This window comes from Cupressus sempervirens, chromosome 3 (assembly GCF_028749045.1).
Source record: "Cupressus sempervirens isolate cs-2001-9-10 chromosome 3, ASM2874904v1, whole genome shotgun sequence".
NCBI classification, from domain to species: Eukaryota; Viridiplantae; Streptophyta; class Pinopsida; order Cupressales; family Cupressaceae; genus Cupressus; species Cupressus sempervirens.
Genome location: NC_143120.1, coordinates 951,950,614 through 951,970,765, shown reverse-complemented (window position 1 = coordinate 951,970,765; position 20,152 = coordinate 951,950,614). Strand labels below are relative to the sequence as shown.

The window sequence follows — 20,152 nt, the reverse complement described above, 5'->3', positions numbered from 1 at the left end:
GAGCAGAAAGAGTGAACTACAAAGGCTACGATATTATAAGGAGCAGCAAAGATTCATCTATCATAGCAAGGTGATTTGTACACTCAGAAGAATCTCATTCAACAAACCAAGCTGCAAATTAGAGATCAACTATTGCTTCATCCTAATAGGTGGATCACTCAAATCCTTTAACAAGCTAGACTTAACAGTTTTATACAAATTTCTTCACCGAGTGCATACTTCCTTGTATGTTTGTAAATCCTTTAATAAGGTGGACTTAATAGTTCTTATTACTCTTAATAGGGTAGATAATTAGAAGTGCTTAATGTAAGCCTTAATAGGCCAACTTTATATTGCAATACGAAAGCTTGTGGGTATCATCTCCACTTCAATTTTACTTTCTATTTGGAAGGTCTTTGCGTCAACAAATCTTTGTGTCAAAGTGTATGCTTTCACGTTTTCAGTTTCTCATGCATGCAGTTAGATTAGAATATTCATATTGGATTAAGTGTTAATTGGATTAAAGTTATATAAGTTTTAGAAGTTATTGATTCATCCCTCCCCTCTCAGTAACTTAGTCTTTAAGAATATTTCCAAAAATTGGTATCAAAGCATTGTGGTTCTCAGAGAAAAGTTTGACAGCTTCAGCAAAGATCAAAGGCCATGGAGATATTCAAACTTGACAAGGCTATTGACAATGAGAAGCTAGATTTGGAAATGATTATTGCCCAACTCAAGAAAGAAAAGGAGCAACTCTCTCAATCCCTAAAAATAGAAAAAGATCTTGCAATTCAAATGAATGATCATCTCTACATTGAAGAAAGAATTGAAGACCTTCATTTAAGAAATCATGACAAAGCCAATGAAGCAATCAAAGAACTCCTAGAAAAGAATGGTTCTCTATAAGAATAAGTAAGAAAACTAAGAAGAGAAAAAGAAATTCAGTCAGTAAGATTATGTGAAGTTATGGAAGAGTAAAAAAAGATAAGAGAAGAGATGGAAGGAAAGAACAATGAATTCCAACACCTATCCCTTTAGAAAGTAGACTTCATTGATCAGCTCTTCAATGAAAAAGAAGAAATCATGAACCTAAGATCTAAAAATGAAAGATTGTGGAATGACCTGAACTCTAAAAGACAAATCAATGAAAGAATGATGAAATCTCAAGCAGACACGAATCAATTGAATGAGAAAATTCTCTGTAGAAAAAAAAAGAAAAGCAAGAATTGGATATATAGAAAAAGGAGAATCATCCAAGCATGGAGCTCAAAAGAATCAAAGGCCTACTTGCATTCACTATGGTAAGATAGGTCATACTTCAAAAAAAATTTGGAGCAATGGAAAAGAAAAATTCAATGGAAAATGTTACAATTGTAATCAATATGGTCATAGAGAAAATGAATGCAAAGAGAAACCAAGATTTGAGGGTAAATGTCACAAATGTAAGAAGCATGGGCACAAATCATCAGAATGTAAAACCAAGATATTAAATCCAACAGAAAAAATAGTGAAAGCTATATTTGGTTGGGACTATAACACTTGGTGCAAATGTCAATACTATGGAGAATTTAGACACATTGGAGTGAATTGTGTAAAGCATCATTTGAGGAAAATAGATACTACTAAAAGATGTTGCATTTGTATAGAACTTGGTCATCTTGTAAAGAATTGCATGAATATTGGTAAACTGGAGATGAAAAGAGGCAAAGGCTGATAACATCAAAAAATAGATGAGACAACAATGGGTTCCAAAGTCTACCGAGAATGCAAGTCTAAAAAATGATGAACAAATCACTAAAGAATTGTGTGGCTCCACAATTTCTACTTGATTTCTCAAACATGAACTAGGACTAGGCTACCAAAGAAGACATCCAAATAAGTTCTAGTTGAAAGGACAAAAGATCCATATTTGTATTCAAGATACAAAGGGATCAAGGAGTAAAAATGGTACCAATTAATACCGAGTTACTTTCCTTATTGAGTGAGGTCAGGTCATAGACTCTACCAAGCTAGGTTGGGTGTACCTAAATTTCATATGGTCACTGAATGATGGAAGATTCTACTGGGTAATCAATGCAAGGAAGTGGATGATAGTCTATCAATTTGATCTACGATTCATACCAAGTATTTATGAAAAAATTTGATAAAAGGAATGAAATTGAAGTCATTTTCACTGTGAATTTTTGAAGAAAAAATTGTACAGAGCGATCTTCAAGAGCATCCAAGCAATTTGAGCGAATTGTTACTGAAAGATTTTGAATCTTCTCAAACCCTAAAAAGTGAAGATGGCATCTAGTAGTAGCAAAGAAAAATGAGGTTTAGACATGCTAGTTCGTGGTGTAGAATGGAAAGCTCCAAACTTCAAGCTCACTCTTGCAATTGTTGAAACCCTAGATCCTAGTAGAGAGCAGTCGCAAATCCCTCCAAAGGTATTTTTGATCAATGACATTTGTTCTCATTTTAAATGCATGATTCAAGATGTTGGTACTTTAGAAATGGATGAAGCCCTAGAAAATTTGTGTGTAAATGGCATTTTGAAACTCGAACATCAACACCTTAAGACAAAAGGTTTAACCCATATTCCTTACATGTCTAATGAATTGCAAGTGAAATGGATTATGTTTATTCTTAGTTGGGTGCACAATAGACAATTATGGTTGGAACAACCAGTTTTGATCATGAAAAAGATGACTCATAGAATCACTAGTCTCCCAATGTTGGCTGAAGCTAAAATGACCAAAACCTTAGGTTAAGCTGAACTAGAAAAGAAAACCCTAACAGAATGGGATAGTAGAGGCATGAAAATAAGTAGTGTGACTAACATGGAACTAAATTTTTGTATTCATATCATTGCACATAAGATCTATAGTTTAAGCAGGTTGAACAGTGTGTCATGCAACGTAGTTGACCTTACATACAAGGTAGTGAAGAATAATCTTTCTCTTGACCTTATCAAGCTATTGTTGAAACAATTCAACAAGAACATGGAGAGCATCAGAATTTCATAGAACAATCCATGTAAGTTTGGCTATCTATTGACATGTTTAATCTTTTATGTTCAAAAATTCTTCCCTTCAAAAGGATCAGTTGTATGGAGAAAAGATGTGGCAGTACTCTACTAGATTAATGAGTACATTGCTGAGATGGGAGAAAATTATAATAGTATCATGGATAACTATTTTGATGCATTTAAAGAGAAAATGAATAATAGATTTAAGATTCCAAGGAAATTAGTTGAAGATTACAAGGATGGTGTATATTTCATGGTAGACAGTGATAAGCTATACATTCAGACAGTCAGGCCTAGAATTGCACGGGTGAAACCTCTTGGATATGAGGTTAATATAGATAAAACTAAGGATATAATTGAGGCACTTGTAAATGAATCAGCTCATCCCAAGGCTGCATATTTTGGTACATATGATGAAGCCAAGGCTAGGATAGAACTAGAAATCAAACTCCCTCAAGTGGTAAACAAAGGCAAGAAAATAATTGCCAAGTTGAAAACTAGTTCAACTCTTTTTTTGACTAGGGGAAAAGGTGAGCCTGAAGAAGCAGAGGATGAGGAAGAATCAGAGGAAGAGAAACCACTAAATAATAAGGGCAAGATAATCATCGCCAAGCCTTCCAAGCCATCCACTACTATGTTTACTAGAAGATCCTTAAAGAAGCAAGCTGATAAGGAATGAAGAGATATAATATTCAAAAAACCTCGACCCACCTTCCAAGATAGACTAAAAAAACTACAAGAAGGGGTTGGTATAACAAATTTTAAATCATTAAAGTATGAAATCAGGATTGATAAAGAACAGAAGTAGATTACAAATCTAGTGATGGACAAAATGGGTAAGTGGAAATACTCACCTAACCAGCTTACTTCTCAAATTCGTAATATTTTGATTGATAAGATTAAGCCAAGATGAGAATTTGCAATGAAAACTATAAAAGAAATCTATGGGAAAACCCTGAGGTAGCTTATTCTGAGCTTAACAAAAAAGGAGGTTAAGAAATCTCTAAATAAAAATGAGGAGAAATTAACTTTGAAATTTAACACTTGTCTAGTTATGATGAAAGATATTGAGCATGTTGTAAGGAATGCAACAAATACATGGAAGAATGCATATCATCTTCATAAACTGAGTGATTTTTCTATTGAAGTGAAAGATGATGATGATGATGATGATAAAGAAGAGAAAGATGAAGACAAAAATGATGAAGAGACAACACATTTTGACAACATTGATGCTGAAGAGGAACAAGAGCAAGAGGCTACCAAGGAAGAAACATAGGATGATGAAGAAACTGACCCACTTAAGATTGCTGCAACAATTAATGCCTCCCTCACTCTCCAAGAAAAATAGTGACAATATCTAGCATGGAGACAGCCTTAGGAGGATTAATTGTGACTAACACTGATAACACAAACATCCAATCAATCTTTGCACCAGATCAACTTAGCACATCATTGATTGAAGTGACCTCCACTTCATCTACCGATTTTTAGACTCTTCCCTCTTCTACCATGTTGGACACATCAATTTTGGCTACTATATGTATTTCTACAACAAGTGCAGTATCAATTTTTGTGACTAGTCCTATTATGTCTACTATTGTTTCCATTCCTAGTAAGCAAGAAATAAGTGTAAGGATAGTTGAGACTAAGCCTCAATTGAGCACAAAATTTTTGGGCCAAGGAAAAGAAAAGGAGGAAATAGACCTTGATGAGGATATAGTGATCCCAAATTGGGATATATCCAAACTCAATATTGATCAAATGTAGACATTTGGTGAACTTCTCTAAGAGAAAGCCAAGCAACAGAGGCTAAGAGAGGAAAGGGACAAAGAATTTATAATCATTGAGGATGCCAAGAATATTTTTGTAGAAGCTACAAGTATAGAGGTTGATTCATCTCAACCAATTTTGTATCAACTAGCAGAGACAGTCCAGAAGTTCAACAAAGATTTAGATGGACAAGATAAATTGTTACAAAAGGTAGAGAAAAAGTTTGAAAATAAAGCGTTAGAGCACATTGCTCAGCAGATTGTCATTTATCAAGTAGAATTATCTATTATTTTGGGTTCTCTAGAGACTTCTAGTATAAATGCAACTCTACTTTTTGGTAAGTTATGTGATGTTTCATATTTCACTAAGGAAATAAAGGACAAATTGTCTAGGATTGATCAAGATCTCAAGGTGAGTGCTCAATAGTTGTAGCTTGACCCTAGTTCAAGTTCTACTCATTTTGATAAGATTAGATTTTTGATAGATATACAAGCAAAATTGATTACAGAAGAAACCAGAATCAGATCTACATTGGTAGATATTTAGATCATGATTCTCCCCAACATGGATGCACCACAGGAGCATATTGCACATTCCAAAACTCTCATCCATGACAATAATTTTTCCATAGCAGACCAGATGATTGAGTTGTCAATAGAAGTGCAGATTGCACTACACACATGTAAGATCTTGCAGGACAATCGGGACAAAACTTTGGCTATCATATTCAAGGTACATTTAGACCTTTTGTCTCATTTTAGCATTAATATGTAAATATATAGAATAAATATTTTGCATTATTGTCAAAAACGGGGAGAAAATATGGGGATGATGAGTTATGGGGGAGAAAGACATAAGCTAAAAAGAAAATGGGGGAGATAGATGTGAGATAAATCAGATGTATAGTATACTATATAGGAGCCTTATCATGTATAGAAATATATCTTACAAAACCAATTTTGAAAAATCTCAAAAAAAGTATACTCTACTAAGCTAGAATCACAAGGTGATGGATAAAGATATTCAAGAACTTTTTGAATTTAGTTTTAGCTAATAAGCATTTTTGTTACTAATGCCAAAGGGGGAGATTGTTGACATATCAATCAAGTTTTTTATTAGTGACATACACTTATTCAGATTGTAAGTATCTAGTGAGCTTATTGTATAGTTAACTGTGTTAACCAAGCATTTCAAATCTTACTAAGTTCTACAGTTGCTACTGAGTCTTTTGGACAAATTCTAGTGTATACTAAGCAGTTACAACTATTGTGAAGATTAGTAGTGTCAATCGAGCATCTCAATGTGTGTTGAGTTTACTAGTGAAAATTGAGCTATGCGGTGCTTACCAAGTTCATAGTTGATGTGAAGTGAGTCCAATGTTAATTGAGCTACTCACTATTAACCAAGTGACTCTGTTTATACTGAGCTCAAGGTGACAGTGTTTACCGAGCTATGCAGTGGTAAAGAAGTAATTCAGTTTATATGCTGAGTTTCACAGTATTCACCAAGTCACCAATGTAGACTGAGTTCAAGACTACTTGGAAGTGATCAGTATGGACTAAGTTTCTATGTCTAGTGAATGCATGATGATTTTGAGCATTAATAGTGGATGATGAGTATCAAAACCTCACTGAGTTAGTCTTCAAAACTCGAGTATCTACATTTGAGCTGACTTTGTAATATTTGTGTAAACTTATATTGTGGCCAACTTTTTAATTGTATAATTGGATTGTTATATATGTAATGTATTGTATCACATCCAATGTATGTATGGAATCGATAAGGAAGTAATGTGATCATCAAAGAAGAGTAGAAAGAGAAAATTACAAAGGCTACAATAGTATAAGGAGCAACAAAGATTCATCTATCACATCAAGGTGATTTGTACACTAAGAGGAATCTTATTCAGCAAACCAAGTTGCGGATCAGAGATTAGCTACCACTTCATCCTAATAGGTAGATCAGTCAAATCCTTTAACAAGGTAGACCTAATAGTCTTATGCAAATCTCTTTACCAAGTGCATACTTCATTGTATGTTTGTAAATCCTTTAACAAGGTGAACCTAGTAGTCCTTATTGCTCCTAATAGGGTAGATCATCAGAAGTGATCAATGAAAGCCTTAATAGGCCAACTTTATACTACAGTACTAAAGCTTGTGGGTATCATTCTCACCACAGTCTTACTTTCTACTTGCAAGGTTTTTGGGTCACCAAATCTTTGCGTCAAAGTGTATGCTTTCATGTTTTCAATTTCTCATGCATGCACATAGATCAAAATATTCATATTGGATTAAAGTTTTAGAAGTTACTGATTCACCCCTCCCCTCTTGGTAACTTAGTCTTTAAGAATATTTCCAACACATATCATAGTCTAGAAGCCTTTCAAAGTACAAGGAAGAGTGAAGGAATATATTGAAGTGAAATTAATGTTTTTCATTGTGTTTTTTTATAAACCTTGATAAAAGCTACTTCCATTGATAGTACAAACACATAACAAGAATAAAGAGACAACAACAATCTACAAGAACAAAAAAAGGGCTTCTTATTATCTCCAAAAGTATAAAATTAGAGATTTTAGAAATATAATATGCAAAGCTAGATGGGCATTTTCCTTACAATATTGTGTAAGACAAAACCACAACCAACCACCCTAAACTTCCCTAAACAACCCTACAGGCCTTTCTTATATAGGAAATTTTCCACCACCCAAGAAGGTTCTAGAATTTAGCTATAACCCTTCAAACTAACCAACCCTAAAATTATTATATTTATTACATTAGAGTTGACTCAAATCAATTGCAAGTTATATTTTTTGGCAACCCAAATTATGTAGGCCATAACCTTTTAACTATAGATCTGATTGGCTATTATAACCACTTTTCAAAAATGGCAGCTCATCGTCTACTATACACTTGACTGTGCAAGATTTTGTTAGTCAGTGTTTGACCTCACTTTGAAGCCTCTAAGGCCTTCAAAATTGAGCTTAAAGATTTTATACCAAATATTTATACCAAAAATCCTCAATAACTTCACCAATACATGTGATATGACATTGAAATTCAACTCAAAGGTTGATATAACTAAGATGAATCTCCACCTATGAAATTAAAACATTTTGAGCTTGAAAGACCAACTTACTAAAAAAAGTAAGTTTCCAAAAATAACAGCTCTGCATTGAAATAACCCTTATTGAAAAGACAAAAACAAAATATTTTTGGGTGATGCAAGATTGCCCTTACACCCAGGATGCTCCTACATTAAACCTACAAAAAATAAGAATGATTTTAAATTATACATACCTTGACAATTAATAAGGATATCTATCAAAACCTCAAATGCAAAAACATGTGAATCTTTGAAACTAAAGGAAATAGATTTAATATTGGCAAGTTTATCTTCTCCATACCTTGACAATTTGTAAAGATATAAATCAAACCCTCTAACTTTTAACCAGGCGAATCTTTGAAAATGAAGGAAATTAGTTTCATATTTCTTAATGCCTAATAGAACCACTAGACTTATAGAAGATGCAAGAGACTATTAAATAATGTCTCAAAAATTGAAGGGGAAAATTGGAGATTAGTCCAATAATCCCCTCTGGACATCACTTGAGAGGGTTCAAACATATGATTGATACCATTTGTTAGAGTTGTTATTATTTTTGCACTGAACGATCGACTTGTTAATGCCCAAAACAACTCCTAGACTTATAAAAGACACATGAGGTTGTTAAACCATGTCTCAAATCCTAAAGAGGGACATTAGTGATTACTCTAGCATTATAGAGAAATTATCAACCCAAATTTTCCTTGAAGCTCTCTAATTGTTGGTATTCTAAAAGAATCATTCACCTTTTCAAAATATTTATAACTTCCTTCTAGATCTAGGTACAGATAAAAATCACATATTTGTGAAATATTGTTGTATGTGCCTTGAGTATTGAGCCCCAATGCCATTTTCTTTTTACAAACTACATAAAATAAGAAAGACATCATATAGAAATTTACCATGGAGTGACCCATAAAAAAATTAAATGAGAGGAAAAATTTAAATTTAACTTAGAGGAAAATATTATAAAAGATGTTAACACAAAACTAGATAGTATAAATACAACCTTTACCAGGAAAGCATAAAAAACCACAACCTTGTGAACATTTTAGAGATAACACATAGCCTTCACAAGGTACTATAAGAGTAATTATACACAAAAGGAACTTATCACCATAAACTAGACTAGTTGACATTGCACTTACCCACAAAAAATGTAATCAAATAATAAATTAAATTATGGACCATGGTTATTATGACAATGTGATCATTATCATAAAAAATATGAATGAGGCCATGTTTGAGAAAAAATCTTAGAAAAATCCTTGAGCCATAATGGAAAGATGATATATAACATGCACTAAGATGGCTTCTACACTAGAAAAAAATCTATAAAGGTGATTGTGGATATTAGAGAGACACAGAGTGACCCTAATTTGAAAATCCCATAAAGAAAATAATGTGATGCTGAAATTGAACTATTGCATGTAACAAAATAACAACATTGATATCTAAACTACATTTCTGATAGATAGGGAATAATAATTAGGGAAGCTTCCCAAATACAACCTTATGCACCATTACAAAAACAACATACCATGCACGTTGGGTCCTCCTGTATGAGACAATACCTACAAAATCCAATACAATTCTCAAAGAAATCAAAGTGATCCATGAAAACCTCTCTTCAAATATCAATTATTAACTCATTAACTTTAAAAATAAAATAAAAAATAACTATCTTAATAGACTGGAGAGGAATCCAAAACTAGACCAATAAAACATCTACTTCAATCACACTAATCTCTATAGTCTTGTTTGTAACAAATAACAAGCCATTATAATGATAATTCTACAAATAAGATAGCATTATCTAAAAGTTAGGTCTTAATACATATTTTGAGTACAATTCCCATATGCAATATAGTTTGTAGACATCCCTTAGGTAGGATGAAACACTCTTTATCCATTATCAGGCCCTTAGTATGATGCTTCTCCCCTTGTTGGTATCTATCCATGGTTCAGAAACTTCCACTTCATCTTACAAATAAACCCTAAAACCTACACCTAGCTCCACAACTTCAGCAAATCAAATATGACAATAAGGAATATCAACCCAATTCAAATAGCCATGAAACTAAATAAATCTATCCCACCCACTTAAAAAAAAATCCATCCCACTCACATGAAAAATTAACCTAAAGAAAGCTACTCACCTCTAGATCCATTATATTTTTAAGGAATCCAAACAATCATGCACTTTATGAAAGTTCACACAATTTTCATTTAGGTTGTCCAAAAAAAATTAAATTTGTAATTGACTAAAATATTATATTTTTAATATTTTGAAGGATTCCCTTATGCCAATTTGAAGCTTCCATACTCAACATAGTCACTCAGGAGAAACACCTCACATGTAAAAATGTTTTTCCATATATGGCATGTCCTCACCATCTCTGCATGTAGATGTAAGTATTTTAAAATGCTTGCCAAATTATTGTACCATATTATACTCAATGAAAGGGAAAAATATGAGCATCTAATCTTATGCAACCACCTTCAAATTAATTCCTAGAATAACATGTGCCTTCTCTAATGCTGTTAATTTCAAAGTTGTTTTGCCCTTCTAAAATGACAAATAGTGACCCATAATACATAGTCAAAATAATTTTTAATTTAAAATATGAGTTAAAAGTATGCAACTTATCTTGCACATATTGGAAAGTCATGTTTGTGCAACAAATTCTAGAAATTTCATTGGTTGAACACAAAATGATTAATCACTTTTTAATTAGTTTAACCTCCACAATAGTTTCCTTCTCTAAAAGTAACTAATAATATGATGATAAAGGATATTGATGCAAAAAGTTACTTTTGACTTCTATAGCACTCTTGTTGAGAACTAATGAACTAAGGTAGTCTATAATTATATAACTTGAATTTGTTGAGATAAATAAATTTTGTTGAAAGTTTAATTAGTAAATAAGATATTGAAAGGGAGGGTAAATTAGGAACTATAAAACTTTTATCCTTCAAAATTACTTTAGGGTGAGAGGGAGGGTGAATTAGGAATTAAGATACTAAGAGGCCAATGCAATATGAAGTTAATGTTGATGAAGTTATAGCAACAATGATTACATTGCTATTTGAAGAAATCTACATGAATGTTGAGCCATTCAATACCTACAAGACAACCAAGATCAAAATCATGATGGAAAAAAAGTGCCCAATATGGATAGGAAAAGAAAGAAGATAGTTAAATATCTTGATGGAAAACTTGGCAAAGGTCAACTTTAGATAACTGAAGAAAAAGGAGAGGATGAGGAATCTAAAGATCAACCTAAAGCAAAATAGTCTAAAGGCAAAGAGCTAGTTATTTTCGAGCCTAGGGCAACAAAATAGAAGAAGATAATGATTGTTTGTCCAAAAGTGAAGGAGGATCTAAATAAAGGTGTGAAGAAGGTTGTTACACCACCAGAGCCAGGACCAAAAAGAAGAGTGATCATAGGTCAAAGGAAGTTTAGTCTCTAGCTATGAAAGAAAATTGTACCCAAGCAAAGAGAAAGCTGACCAAACCACAAAAGCTAAGCTTACCTAAGAGGCTAAGGAGAAAAATGGTCGTAACACCTAAGGAGGAGGAAGATGAAGAAGAAAATGAGTCTAATGATCTAAGAAAACTTCAAATTGTACCCAGACTACCTCCAACGACTATTGACTAGGTATGTGAGACAATTAAAGAATTAGCTAGTATAACAATATTGAAGACAATTCATTATGATTATTTAATTAAAGATGATCAAATGAAGCTTGAAAAATATATGATAAATATAGTTTAAATATACACCTATAGAATTAGCTGAAGGCATTCTAGAGGATTTATACAATAAATTAGATGTTAAGTGGAAATGGGAATTTTCCAATGAAAGAAAAATAAGGGAGACAACTTTAGACTAGACAATAGCTGATTTGTGAAAGACACATATCTCTATAGCCCTAAAAGGTTTTGTAAATACATTCTTACCTAAAGAGATGGCATACATTTTTTTTTTAAATAAGGCTCATAGAGTCAAGAAAGAGATCATCCTTACATGGAAGGAAGTATTTGAATTTCTTGTTCCATCAGCCAATGAAGAAGAAGAAGGAAGAGATGAAAAAGAGATAGAAGGTCAACATGATGATGAAGAAGTTGCCAAACCTAGCAAAAGAAATAAGGCAATTGGTAGAAGGGTGCAAGCAACAAGATGTTGTCACAATTGAAGGCATTCCTTATTCATCACCAAAGAATCAAAATATGTTAATTGAGGAAGACTTAAAAAATGCTACACTGGATACCTCAAATTCCTCTCTACCATGCACGTTGAACCAGTGTTGTTACAAATACAGGATTATCCGAGGATTGAAAGTGAAAAGACTAATGATTCTCAAGTCACATCAGTTACACTGGTTTCTAACATGAGTGTTGAGCAATAGGTCAAGGCAATGATTGTGTTTCCACAATTTATCTATATCACAGATGATAAAACAAATAAGAATGAGGCATAAGAAGAAAAAGAGATGGAAGAGATAGAGAAACCGAAAGAACACAAGGTTATTCAAGATCTTATACAACTGTTGAGTGCCATGTCAACAAAGACATTAATTGTTACCACTAGTAGATTTTTGGCAAATAAATGACTATGTGACTAAACTGTTTAGTCACATGATTAAAAGTGGTCAAATTCTAGTAGATTTTTACAATTTATAAGTATAAGTGACTAAATAAATGACCAATTTAGTCATTCTGTAAAATCACAATGTTAGAGAAAGATAAGTGACAAAATAAATGACTAAACAATTGGTAACTAATAATTAGTCACTCTAAAAAATGACTACATGAATGATAACAACATTCTCATGTTACCATAGAGTAACATTAATGCATCTAAAACATGGGCCAAAACTATTTCAATAATATATCATTTAGGAAGAAGAGAGCGTTTCATAAAATATCATTTTTCAATTTTTTTCATACTTTGATAGATTATGAAGGGTGATTTATTTACATTATGAAACCTCAAAAAAATCAAAAAACACCCAAATTTAAAATGCATAATTTTTAATGATTCAGTTAAGATTAGAGTTTGATTATGATCATAAAAAATCTTTGAATTATAGATTTAAGAATTTATAAATACTATCATTCAAATTAGGTAATGATTTATCAACGGTTAAGATTAGAATTTAATTTAACCATAATAAAATGAATAAGATTAATCTTTAAATATTAGTTTTATATCTAAGTAAGTATAGATCAATTTATAAAGTTAATAATACAAGAATACATATATTGTTCAAATTAGGTAATGAAGATTAGAGTTTAAATAAATTGAAACTAATATTTATTTAGGATATGATTATGGCTAGAGATTAGTTATTATTAGGGTCAGAGATCTTATAGAAGATTTTTTTATTAGAATAAAATCATGGCCATGGTTCAAATTAGTTAAGCTTAAAGTAAATTTAGGTTTAGGAAATAATTATACTTAGAGTTTAATTAGGGGTTTAATACGGGTCAGAGTTTGATGAGCGTTGTAAGAAGATCTTTGAACTATGAATGCATTTAGTGTTTAAGATTAAACTAGTGTAAGATTTCAATTAGAATTATATTATAAATATGAAAGTTAGATTAATAAGATTAAATGAGTGAATTTTAAAAAGAAGATAAGGTTATCTTTAATGTTAGTGTTCAACTTAGGTTAGTTTTGCTATCACTAATATTAGGGATTAACTTTATTTAAATTGAGGGTTCAGTTGGGTGAAAAATATTTGTCATTATCATAATCCCAAACTAAAAAAAAAATTTCATCAATATAAGTAAAAAATATAATAGGAAAAACATTAGTATTAAAAATAGGTAATGATTCATAAATAGTTAAGATTAAAGCTTAATTAAGATAAAATTACCCACATTCACATATAATAGTTTTATTAATATACAATGTCAAATTATTCATTAGGAACTCTCTCAAGCTTTGATACCAGTTACTCCTAATCTACTCATATTTACACTTCTAAATTATTTGTATTATTAATAATACTAACTAAAACAAATTATAAAAATCCTCACTTTTTGCCAATATTTAAGGATTTTTTTAGAATTTTACATTTCACTTTTGTGAATGGGCATGGAAGATGATTGCACTTACCATTATGTCATCTTTTGCATCATTTATTTGTTTGTTTATTTATTTGTTTTTTTTTTTTGGTTACCAACATTTATTCATTTTGGTTATATGGTAAAAGTAAAATAATTGAGCAAGAAATTATTTTTAAAAATACTCCCTTAATATAACTAATATTAGTGTTAAAGGATAAAATTTAGTTTTTTGAATGAGAAGATTCCTTGAGTGAAAATTTAAGTGTTATCTTTCTTTGTTATTTAAGGATGAAGAAAGAGAAGGGAGATAGAGGAATACTCTTTTTGATGTTTGAATTAAAAAATTTAATTGAGTATCTATTATGATAAATACATTTCTTATTGTTATATTTTTTATAATTACTTAAAATGTCAAATACAAACCAATACAAATAATCTTATTTTGTATTTTATATAATATAATTTAAAATAATTAAATATATTTTATTATATCATATCATTATTTATATTGCTATAAATAGATATTTTATTATTATATTCTATATAAAATATAATAAAGTTAAGTATTATAAAGATTTTATCATGAAAAATAAAAATATATTTGCACAAATATACAATTCTATAATTTTATTTTATATTAATAATATGTTTACAAAATTATAATAGATAAATAGTAATATAAAATAAATTATAATGTTTTTTTATCAATAATAAATTGTAATGTTTTATAGTAAAATATATTTATAATTAAAACATTAATATTACCTTGATGCTACCCAAAAATTGAAGCGTACTTCTTGATGGGGTCCAAGATTAGCAGGATCATTGGTTTAGTAAAAGGGTTCAAACGCAAGACTCAATTCCTAAGCAGACAACTAGACTAGAAGACCTATGAGACAAGAAGCCATGATAGGATCTGCAAGATTTATTATTCAACTACTATTTCTCAAGATATATACGATAGGAATCATCAGATCTTCTCTCCAATCCCTATTGTACAATCGACTCATGTTAGGGCTCCACTGAGACATGGCGGAAATACTAGTGGTCTGAATTATCGAAACAATTTTTGAGGTAAGGCTCTTGTTCAACCTGCTAATCCTTGACCAGTTTTTTATTCATTAGTTTTTCACAACACTCGGTATTATCATATTAGATTCACTCAACGCAACGCAAGGCAATGAAGCAAAAACCTTTCGATGATAGAAATCCACTTTTAGGTAACGATTTGATCCAGGAGCGCATGCCTAGTTAGGCGGTGACTTTTAAGAAAAATACTAATCCATCTAACTAGGAATAATTACAAGCACAAAGGGAGAATATGAGGAGAGTAATGATATCATACCAAGTGGTCAGCAGAATATTGCTTCGATCATTACAACCCCTCATTCCAAAAACCTTAAGAAGATTTTTAATCAATCAATATTTTATCCTTGCTAGAAGTTTTTTTGGGTACCAAATATTTATCCTCCTTTAGGAAATTTTTATGAGTGTGGGGAAACCTATGCGTGGCCCTGATACATCTTTGATACATCTCTTATCCGCAAAGGCATAGCTAGGGTCACCTTTTCAGAGGATCTTCTTAACATGCAGGTGCATGATCTTAGAACTAGGACATTAATTCGTAAGTTATGGATGCAAACTTTGCATATTGACTATTTCTAAAAGTTTTTGCATTGATAAACCCGTAGTGATTTTTTGAGTATTATTAGAATTTCTTTAAGAGAGAAACATGATTTTCTACATTAAACATTGGGTTTGCAATGGCTTGAGTCGCGTATTCAAGCCTGAACCCCAAATTTTCAAACTTCTCAATTTAATGACAGCTTTGTTCCATTCTAGTTACAATTAACCAATCTTTCCTTGGAATATAGAACATGAGGCGATTAAAATTATTACCAACCAAATTGGTATATATTTATATTTGGATAAAAAATTATTATTATGATCATTCATTCCCAGTTAGGGTATGTGTTATGCTTGATACAAATGCTAATATCCCTAAACAAATCAAATTAATCTCTAAACTGGATTTTTATGAGAAGTATATTCTCATTGAATTGCCTAGAAATATCTTACAAAAGTCTCATAGTGCAGGGCATCATCATATTGAAAATAAGTGCTCTGATAGGGTATATTTTCCTTTATCAAGTCTTCCTCTCCAAGACAATGCAAACTTTTCCTAAGAAGTAGAGTTTAAGAATATAGGATCTATTTCCAGATAGATGGGATAATCTATTACAGATGTTATTATTTCAAACGAATATGAAATAATAGTGCCAAATTAGCAACCACCAATAGAAAAAAACTAAAAGTAGATTGTAGAATCTTAATAGTAACCTTACAATCCCAACAAGCCAAATGCTCCTTGTTTCTAGAATGAGGCTCTTATTTTTCACATCATAGAAGTGAATATGCATATCATCTAAAATAGTGTATAAAATCCATGAATTAGTTGGGGAAAACAAAAGAGATCTCATAGGCATGTAATGACCCTCCAAATTTTATAGAAATTTTCCACGTGCCACATCAAAAATAGCAATTGTTCTATCCATTGTACTGCATGAAAGTCTTCTACCATCAGAGCTCCATGCAACAGCTAGAGAAAATCTTCCTCTAGACCTATCTGATGATTGTCTATTGGCACCCTCTCATCTAGGAATTGAAAGAGAAATATCAGTTCGCCATGTAGAAGTATTCCATAGCTTCATAGAAGCATTGCCTCCTCTAGTAGTCGCTAGTAGGTTGATTTCTAATCTAATAGCTAGAAGTGTTCCATAGCCTCATATATGTAACATGTTGTATTCTAATCTGGGTTTTAGGTTGATATTCTTTGTAGGCAACAATTGAGAGAAAAAAGAGTCTTTTATGAAAATTACTATTTTGATTTACCAAGATTTTATCGACAATTTCTTTGAGGGTACTGATTTTCTACCATGGTTTTCTCCTTATCTTATGTTAAATTGAAGATAGGTTATGGTTTCTTGACATTCATGACTTTTTTGCAAAATTAAGAGGCAAGCAATGACATGTGGACTCTATCATTTCATGTAAATTCATTAGTTAAATAAACGATATGGCAGGTGGTACTCAACTCTTTTGTTTAATATTGATTTATGCTTGTCTATCTTTGATAAGTAGTACTTTTGCTACTGTGATGAATTCTTTAACTTTTTCTCCTAGAAGCAGGTACATTGCTAAGGTCCTTAGAAAGTGCATTGGTTGAGAGGCTGAGTATTTAACTAGTATTTATAAAAAAGTGGTCCTTGGAAGCTAGGTAAGCAATCAAGGTCAAGCCTATTAAGTGTTTGAAGTTTCACCTGTCTTAGTTGCTGATGAAGGTGAGAGAGATTTATGATTTATCATACACTGGCTTGACCCCTACAAAGGGATGACATTATAGTCATTACTATTGTGATAAAGTTGAGTGAGATATATGGTCATTTATCTCTCATCTACTGGCCGAACCACTGTAAAGGGGCACTGATGTAGGCATTATTATCATGATAAATATTAAAGTATCATACCAGTATATTCGGCTTTATTCTATGTTAACCAAATTTTTGGTTCTGTCTATAGGCTTATTCCGTTGCAGATTGTATAAATCAAGGATATTCTTTTTTATTCTACATCTCAATTTTTATAGCCCTCATGATTTCAAAAAATATAACCAATAATATTGTATGTGAGCTATTTGTCATGGGGATGCTTTTGGATGCGATTCCTTATGGTTAAGGTTTTTCTGAGGTGGATATTGTTGATTTAAAGATTTATAGGAATGATTTTTTTTATGTTGCCTGAACAGTCTATGTTACAATCTTGTATGAAGTATGTAAATTTGTCATCCCCTAAGATAGGCTTATCAACTCTATATACCACTACTACGAACTTTGAAATTCTATATATCATCTTGCCTTTTATCTACTAGCTGGGTATTTAATTTATAATTTAGTCGTTACTCATTTTGGAGTTTCCAATTTCACAAGAAATGGAGAAATTGAATTTTGATACATCTCGGTTTGTTTTTATTTGTAATTTTTCTTGTTCTCTTTTTCAGGCATTGTAATGAGTGATAGGGAGCTTGTTCATTTTGTGGAGCACATTGACAAGGATAACAATGGAATTATAACATTTGAAGAATGGAGGAATTATCTTCTTCTGTATCCCCACGAAGCTACCATACAAAACATATATCAATATTGGGAAAGATTTTGCCCCATTGTGGGGAACAAGCAGCTATTCCTGAAGGTATTAGCAAGCACATTCATGCAACTAAATATCTTATTGCTGGAGGAGTGGCTAGAGCCTTATCTCGAATGGCAACTACTCCTCTTGATCGCCTAAAGGTAAAGCTGCAAGTGCAGACATCAGGTGCTCATGTTGCTCCATCTATGAAGGAGATATTTAGAGAAGGTGGTGTGTTGGGTTTTTTTTGAGGGAATGGGATCAGTGTTCTTAAAGTAGCACTAGAATCTGCAATTAAATTTTACACTTATGAAATGGTGAAAAATCTTGTAGTAAGTGTAAGTGGGGAAGAGCATATTATTACGTTTGGTAGCCTTTTTGCTGGTGGTACAGTTGGTGCTATTGCTCAGACTGTAATTTATCCAATGGATTTAGTGAAAACATGCTTGCAAACATACACCAGTGAGGGCGAAAGAATTCCAAGGCTATCAAAGATATCGAAGGACATATGGGTTCATGAAGGTCCTAGAGCATTCTATAGAGGGCTTCTTCCCTCAATTGTTGGGATAATATCATACGTAGGCATTGATCTTGCAACTTATGAAACACTTAAAGATATGTCAAAAAAAAATATACTCAAAGATACAGGTCAGAGCCATAACTTTTCTATTACTACTTCAATGATACTACTCAGGACTGAATCCAATGCATGTTTTACAAATCAATGCAGGAGAAACCTTTTTTCGTATCTTATTGGAACTTTTATCTCACTAATATAAATCATAGTTATCTGGGTAGAGGTATAGGTATCAATACAGACAGGGACAGGGATGCCATTTAAGTTAGGGTATGTGATTAAGTACATTGGGATATAATTATATTCTATATAAATATGGTTACAATAAGTTTTGGGTATGGGGACTGGGATGCAGTCCATGTTCCTATAATGTGGTTTCCTAATAACTATGGCTTTCCACTAAAACTACCATTTTATGTGATGCCTTGTTCTTAATGTCTACAAATGCTTAGAATTTGAGCTCTTTTGATCTTCTAAATTTGTCGTTGACATTCATTTCAGCATGTCTTTGATTCTTTTCTTATAACCAGTCTTATTGGAACAAAAAAGGAAAGTATAATAAAGGCAAAAAATGAATGAATTTCTAAAAAGAAGAAGTGGTATATTTTACAATTGGGAGCGATAAAGATGTTATCCTCTTGGGTGGTAATTGTAATGACATTTCTATATATTTCCTGTGAAATAATAGAGATCTGGTGATACAACAGTAGCTAATCCTATTTGAAATCCATTTTGCTAATGTTACTGCTCCTATCCCCCACTAACCACTTCTTGATTATCCTGTGGTGGATGTGGTACCCCAAAAAATTTATTGCCATTCTATGAACCCAAATAAATGCTTGTCAAAGCTATATTGCTTCTGCATTTTCTTTGCATCCGAGTTTGCACCTATTGTACAAGCATATTTGTAGCACCAAACCACTCATCTATATTTTGCTGACCCCTTTCTGCAATCCAATTCCAATATTGAATGAATTATATGAAGTGGACCCCAGAAGAGATAAAAACACTTGATATGGCCTATGCACAATGAGCATTAGGATTACTCTGCATCCTAGCTATAATGCTACCTTTCCTTGGATTTATTCTAAATGAAGCTCAAGATAGAGACTATTGCTTTGCTTGAAAGATATCACAGAAAGAAGTTTTCAAGTCACAAGCATGATTCCTTTGCTAAGCTTCCACTCGAGGGACAAAAGAAAGTTAAAGCACTTATAGCTATCATTTCCATTTCTGTTGCATTAGATCATAGTAACTTTAGTTCAATTCAGGAGGTCAATGTCATGTATGACAATAGTGCATATACAATTGTAAGTGTTTGTTGAGTGATATTCATTTTTGTTCATTTTTGGGTTGGCCATATTTTTGAAGATATGATAGTTCAATTGTATTTGAGACTATCACGGTGAACCTTAGTTTTCCATTTTAGAAATAGGATTTTCAT

General features: G+C 31.9%; 1 pseudogene; it reads left to right on the top strand.

Annotated features, from left to right (window-relative positions):
* Positions 1 to 18,972, top strand: part of LOC149569894 (calcium-dependent mitochondrial ATP-magnesium/phosphate carrier protein 3 pseudogene) — a 38,359-nt pseudogene extending 19,387 nt beyond the window's left edge.
* The last annotated feature ends 1,180 nt before the right edge of the window (positions 18,973 to 20,152 follow it).